General features: G+C 47.7%; 1 protein-coding gene across 5 annotated transcripts in view; it reads right to left on the bottom strand.

Annotated features, from left to right (window-relative positions):
- Positions 1 to 849: 849 nt before the first annotated feature.
- The window catches only part of ZNF536 (zinc finger protein 536), a 530657-nt gene continuing 525506 nt past the window's right edge, over positions 850 to 6000 (bottom strand). For 4 of the 5 annotated variants that reach the window (XR_014805071.1, XR_014805069.1, XR_014805070.1 and 1 more), the window contains 2 exons: positions 5381 to 5520; positions 850 to 1777 (listed from right to left, as the gene is read on the bottom strand). The gene's annotated coding sequence lies outside the window, so the exon portion shown is untranslated. Of the gene's footprint in view, positions 2364 to 4138; positions 4999 to 5380; positions 5521 to 6000 lie in introns of all 5 variants that reach the window. The other variant, XR_014805072.1, reaches the window with a different exon arrangement.

The following is a 6000-nucleotide window of genomic DNA, read 5'->3' as shown; positions in this document are numbered from 1 at the left end:
AAAAAGAATCTGACTGCAGTGGTGCAGTGGCCTGGGTGGCTGCAGAGATACAGGTTTGATCCCTGGCCCAAGAACTTCCGTATGTTGCAGGTGTGGCCAAAACAGGAAAAAAAAAAAAGAGAATAGTATTATTCTTCTTAGAAATATGAACCTTTCAGTTGGAATATGAGGATTATCAGACACAACTTAGAATAGAATTACAAGGAGATCCTGCTGAGTAGCACTGAGAGCTTTGTCTAGATACTCATGTTGCAACAGAACAAAGGGTGGGGAAAAAAATGTAAAATGTAATGTATACATGTAAGGATAACTTGATCCCCTTGCTGTACAGTGGGAAAATAAAATTTAATTTAATTTAATTTAATTTAATTTAAAAAGTTACATTGTCAAAACTACCCTTAAAAACACTTGAAATTAGGTGTTTCCATTTTGGCCCAGTGGTAACGAACCCGACTAGTATCCATGAGGATGTGGGTTCAATCCCTGGCCTTGCTCAGTAGGTGGAAGATCTGGAGTTGCTGTGGCTGTGGCATAGGCCGGCAGCTGCAGCTCCAACTTGACCCCTAGCCTGGGAACTTCCATATGCTACAGGTGCGGCCCTAAAAAAGCACCCATAAAAAAGAAAAACTTTGAAATCACCTGTAAATTAGTCTACCTGATTGAGTATATTCAATTTTATACATAATCTATAGACTATATAAATATATATAATAGAGGCTGTCTTGTACAGGGGATAAGGAAGAACCCCTCCAGTAAATGAAGATTACAGTTCACTATAAAATGAGGTAAGGCCATTCGCTATGCTGGGACTGATGGCACATCTTTCAGCCCCAGAACTTTCTGCTCCAATTTTTTTTTTTTTTTTTTTTAGCCTTCCCCGCAGCATGTGGAAGTTCCTAGGCCTGGGATCAAACCCGAGCCATGGCAGTGACAATGGCGGTTTCTGCTCTAGGATTTTAGCAAGACTTCTTTAAAACCGTGATGTGTAAAGAGAGGGACCCACATCCAACAGGATGAGCTGGCAGAGGCAGAGAGGGAGGACTTTCCTCCGTGTGGAGACCCCTGCCCTCTCCCCATCCAAGCTGCTAAATCCTCCATGGGCATCCCTGGACTCCCACCTCTCTGGAGCAGGACCCTACTCTGTGGGGCCTGCCGCCAGGACTCTGCAAGGCAGCGTGGGTGGGCTGAGCTCCCCTGCCCGGGGACAGTGTGACAGCTGTCCACAGCTGCTCTCCCCAGCACAGGAGACCCAGACACCAGCTCTAGGATTGGCCTGCCTGCCTCATCTGCTTCGTGTTCCTCCTCGCTTTCTCTCAGGCAAGTGTGTTCTCAGGAGTGGAGGAAGGGGCTGGAAAGTCTGGGAAGTGCACCCTGGGGAGGCAGAAAGAGGCTGAGCCCCACAGACTGTCAGGCACTCTGCTCAGCCTCCCGGCTCTATTCCCTTCGGCAAACTACTTGGCCTCTCGGATACCTGACTTCTGACTTAAACATACAAAACAAAACAAAAAACTCTCTTGCAGGGCAACTGTAACAATTTAAAAGGCTGGAGATCCTATCATGACTCAGCGGTAAAGAACCCAGCTATTTTTTCATGAGGACTCGTTTTCGATCCCTGGCCGCACTCAGTGGGTTAAGGATTCAGTGTTGCCATGAGCTGTGGTGCAGGTCGCAGACATGGCTCCGATCCCATATCCCATATTGCTGTGGCTGTGGTGTAGGTTGATAGCTGCAGTTCTTTTTTTTTTCTTCTTCTTCTTCTTAGGGCTGCACACTCGGCCTATGGAAGTTTCCAGGAGAGAGGTCAAATCGAAGCTATAGCCATCAGCCTACACCACAGCCACAGCAACTCAGGATCTGTGCTACGTCTGCGACCTACCCCACAACTCACAGCAATGCTGGATCCTTAACCACTGAGCAATGCCAGGGATCAAACCTGGAACCTCATGGTTCCTAGTCAGATTCGTTTCTGCTGTGCCGTGATAGGAACTCTAAGAGCTGCAGTTCTGATTTGACCCCTAGCCTGGGAACTTCCATATACCTCAGGTATGGCCATTAAAAAAAAAAAAAAAAAGTTTAAAAGCCTGCTCTTAAGAGCATTGCTTTGGAGAGAAAATCCCAGGAACGGGCCAGTTTCCCTTCCAACCAAGCCTAAATAATCATGCAGGAAGTGAATTAAAAAGTGATAGGTTTTTTTAAAAAAATCATGCACAGAGTTCCCATTATGGCTCAGTGGGTTAAGAACCAGACATAATGTCCATGAGGATGCAGATTGGATCCCTGGAACCCACTCAGTGGGTTAAGGATCTGGCATTGCCACAAGCTACAGCATAGGTTGTAGATGAGGCTCGGATTCAACCCCTAGCCTGGGAATTTCCATATGCCACAGGTGCAATCTTAAAAAAAAATAATAATAATTAAAAAAAACATGCAGAAGGAGGCCCAAATAGGATGTGTGAGGGTATGATCACTATTGGGTGGCCGCAGAGCCCCAGCCAGCCCGAGAAAGAGACAGGGTCCAGAGCCCAGACGCCAGGGGCAGGCAGCCCCCCAGAAGGAAGTTTCTGCAGGGTCTGCTCTGAACCTCAGGACAGCATTTCCATCACCTTCACTCTTTCTCACTTACAAGATAAATAATTTAAAGAGGTAACTAAAATTCTTTTACAATCTTTTAATCACGAGAAACTGTGTAGAATTATTTTACCTCCACTCCCGTGCCAAGAACTGCTGTGAATTACCTGGCTTCTCAAAGTGAAGAAAGAAAATGCTTCAATTTTGCATTAATTAAAGAATTCTTTTCTTCCCATTCCTGCCCATTAGCCGCCACCATGCTATGGCTATGAATGGTCATTACTACAGACAGAAATAGGAACATAAATTTCCGGCTAATGAAAATGTCAGGGGGAGACGCCGTCTATCAGAGAAGGTTCTGATGTGAAGAGGGCTTTTTTCTGCCTTGCACCTTCCTCCAGGGTCTAGGAGACCTGCATGGAAGGCCGAGCATCTTTTATTTATAGATACCTGGAAAGCATCCCTTGCAATAGATTGAGGACTACACTCAGATCCTAGTAAATATTCCATTGATTTTTAAAATTGCTCCCTTTCTTATCAGACCTCACAGGGTCTCGGCCCGGGAAACCTCACTGACCCTCTCGCCTTCTGATGAGGCCACTTTTCTTGAGCTGGGAGGCAGCGCACGCATCCCCCGCCTGCAGCTCCCTCACCATTTACGAGGCGAACGTGACATCAGTCAGCTGTGCTCTGTCCCCACCTGTCTCATCCCACTCAGGGCGGGGAGCTCCAGCTCTCAGTTTTGAGAGCTTATTCAGAAAGGCACTCATTCTGCCTCAAGCCGAAGAATGGATTTAGTGCTGGCTGGTGGCCGGCTCTGGCCGTGGCCTGCAGCTCTCTGGCTTCGCAGGGGCCCAAGTGCAGATCTGAGTGCTGGGTCCTCGGACCCACATGGCCCCAGAGGCACCGTCCCAGGTGCCAGGGTTTTGTCCCACTGGGGGGAAAGCCATCTCCCTGCCTGGTTTGCAACCCAATTGGAAGCTCCTAAAAGCAATGCTGTTTTACCCATCAAAACTAAAGGCTTCGACGCCCGCTCTGGAAACCAGAGATTACTCATGGAGAAAAAATGGAGTCAGGAGGTATTTTTAAAAATCAAGGAGTTCCTGATGTGGCTCAGTGGGTTAAGAATCTGACTAGTGGAGTTCCCGTCATGGCTCAGTGGTTAACGAATCCGACTAGGCACCATGAGGTTTCGGGTTCGATCCCTGGCCTTGCTCAGTGGGTTAAAGGATCCATCATTGCCGTGAGCTGTGGTGTAGGTTGCAGACGTGGCTCGGATTCCGCGTTGCTGCGGCTTTGGTGTAGGCTGGTGGCTCTAGCTCCGATTCAATCCCTAGCCTGGGAACCTCCATATGCCAAGGGAGCGGCCCAAGAAATGGCAAAGAGAAAAAAAAAAAAAAAAGGAATCTGACTAGTAAGAGGATGCGGGTTTGATCTCTGGCCCTGTTCAGTGGGTTAAGGGTGGGCGTTGCTGCAGGCTGCTGTATAGGTCGAAGATGCAGCTTGGATCTGGCATGGCTGTGGCGATGGTTTCATAGGCAGCAGCTATGGTTTCAATTTGACCCCTAGCCTGGGAACTTCCGCATGCTGTGGGTGTGGCCTAAAAAGAGACAGACAGACAAACAAACAAACAAAGAAAACCCATAAAAAAACAAGCACCTTTGAAAACCTGAAGTGCATCCATTTCTACTTGGGTCTGTGTTTGCCCTGAAATACTTTTGGCCTAGTGTGGTTGCTGGGAGGGCTCTGATCATGCACTAGCCAACATCTCTTCACACGAGACAGCCTGGCACACCCAGAGCCCTGGTACAGGTATCATGGTCAACAGGACTTGTCCACTACAAAATCACTCACTCAATAAAGCTTGTTCGCAAAAGGAGGGGCTAAAAGACCAAGTGACAACTCATTAGTCATTCTCTACACAATTGTGCTGGCCTGGCTGTCAAAAGGATTCCAAAAATATCTCCTCTCCAGAAAACTTCCAGACAGGTTGTGTTGAATGACTATTTTAGAAATAATATTTCAACATGTTCAAATGACTATTACAAGCCACCATTTGGCTCTGGTTCAACTAAAGATGAATGGATGAAATCAATTTCCTGGATCAGAAGGTCTTTGGCTCCAGTGACCACGAGCATACTGGCTTGCCTCAATTTCTTATATAGCACAAGAAATAGAGAAGGTCAAAAGATTGAACCACGGGAGTTCCCATCGTGGCTCAGCAGGTAACGAACCCGACTAGCATCCATGAGAAGGCGGGTTCGATCCCTGGCCTCACTCAGTGGGTGAAGGATCCGGTGTTGCCGTGAGCTGTGGTGTAGGTGACAGACACAGCTCAGATCCTGCGTTGCTGTGGCTCTGGTGTAGGCTGGCAGCTACAGCTATGGTTGGACCCCTAGCCTGGGAACCTCCTACAGCACAGGTGTGGCCCTAAAAAGACAAAAAAAAAAAAAAAAAGAGAGATTGAGCCACAGAGTTCTGCAGGACCACTCCCCTTATCCAGCCCACATTTAATGAGTATTTGCTACAGGTGCCAAGACCTTCCCTTCATGTCTCTGGGAGACACATCTTTGGCTGTGCTCGCTGGGCTGTCTTCGTGAAGAAGGAACCTGAGGTCACTAAGTAGCACCATGATTTAAGCAGGTGCTAAAATCATCAGACAAGGACCCAGGCTCAGCCAGGGTGGAGATGCTGGAACCAGGGATGGAGGACTGGGTCAGGCAGGCTGAGCAAAACATGGGCCACTGGCTCTGGCAGGGATGCTCATGAAGGTTCTAGTATTAGGTCAAGGCCATGATGATTGATATCTTACCTTTTTCTCAGCCGAAGGGAACCTGTGCTCCTTGTGCTCATCACCAGGTGCTTAAAATAACAACAGTCACGACACTAATAAGATGTGGGATATTCCACTTGAGTAGCCCAGGCTGGTTCCCGCCACGGAAAAAAAGTAACCTAAAACCAATAGCAACAACAACAAAAAGCACATTCAGAGTCTCTTAGGGAATACAATTCCTCAGCAGAATTTGTCTAAACTCAGGAGGGAGGCCTATAGCAGCTTTAATGTCAGTTAGGGTTGGATTCTTCTCCACAGAGCATTGCAATAGCTTCTAAAAAGCCCTTTCCCCAAGTTCCCATTGTAGCTTAGCTATAATGAATCTGACTGGTATCCATGAGGACTCAGGTTCAATCCCTGGCCTTGCTCAGTGGGTTAAAGATTCAGCATTGCCATGAGCTGTGGTGTAGGTTGCAGGTGCAGCTTGGATCCTGCATTGCTGTGGCTGTGGCATAGGCAGGCAGATACAGCTCAGATCTGACCCTTAGCCTGGGAATTTCTGTATGCCCAGAAACAGCCCTAAAAAGACACCACACACACACACACACACACACACACACACACACACACACACACACACACACACACACACACCAAGG

Source organism: Sus scrofa, chromosome 6 (assembly GCF_054392235.1).
Source record: "Sus scrofa isolate SSC_HxYL_T2T_F1_AM1 chromosome 6, Sscrofa_HxYL_maternal_Yorkshire_Landrace_v2.0, whole genome shotgun sequence".
Lineage (NCBI taxonomy): Eukaryota > Metazoa > Chordata > Mammalia > Artiodactyla > Suidae > Sus > Sus scrofa.
This window is presented reverse-complemented; position numbering and strand designations above follow the sequence as displayed.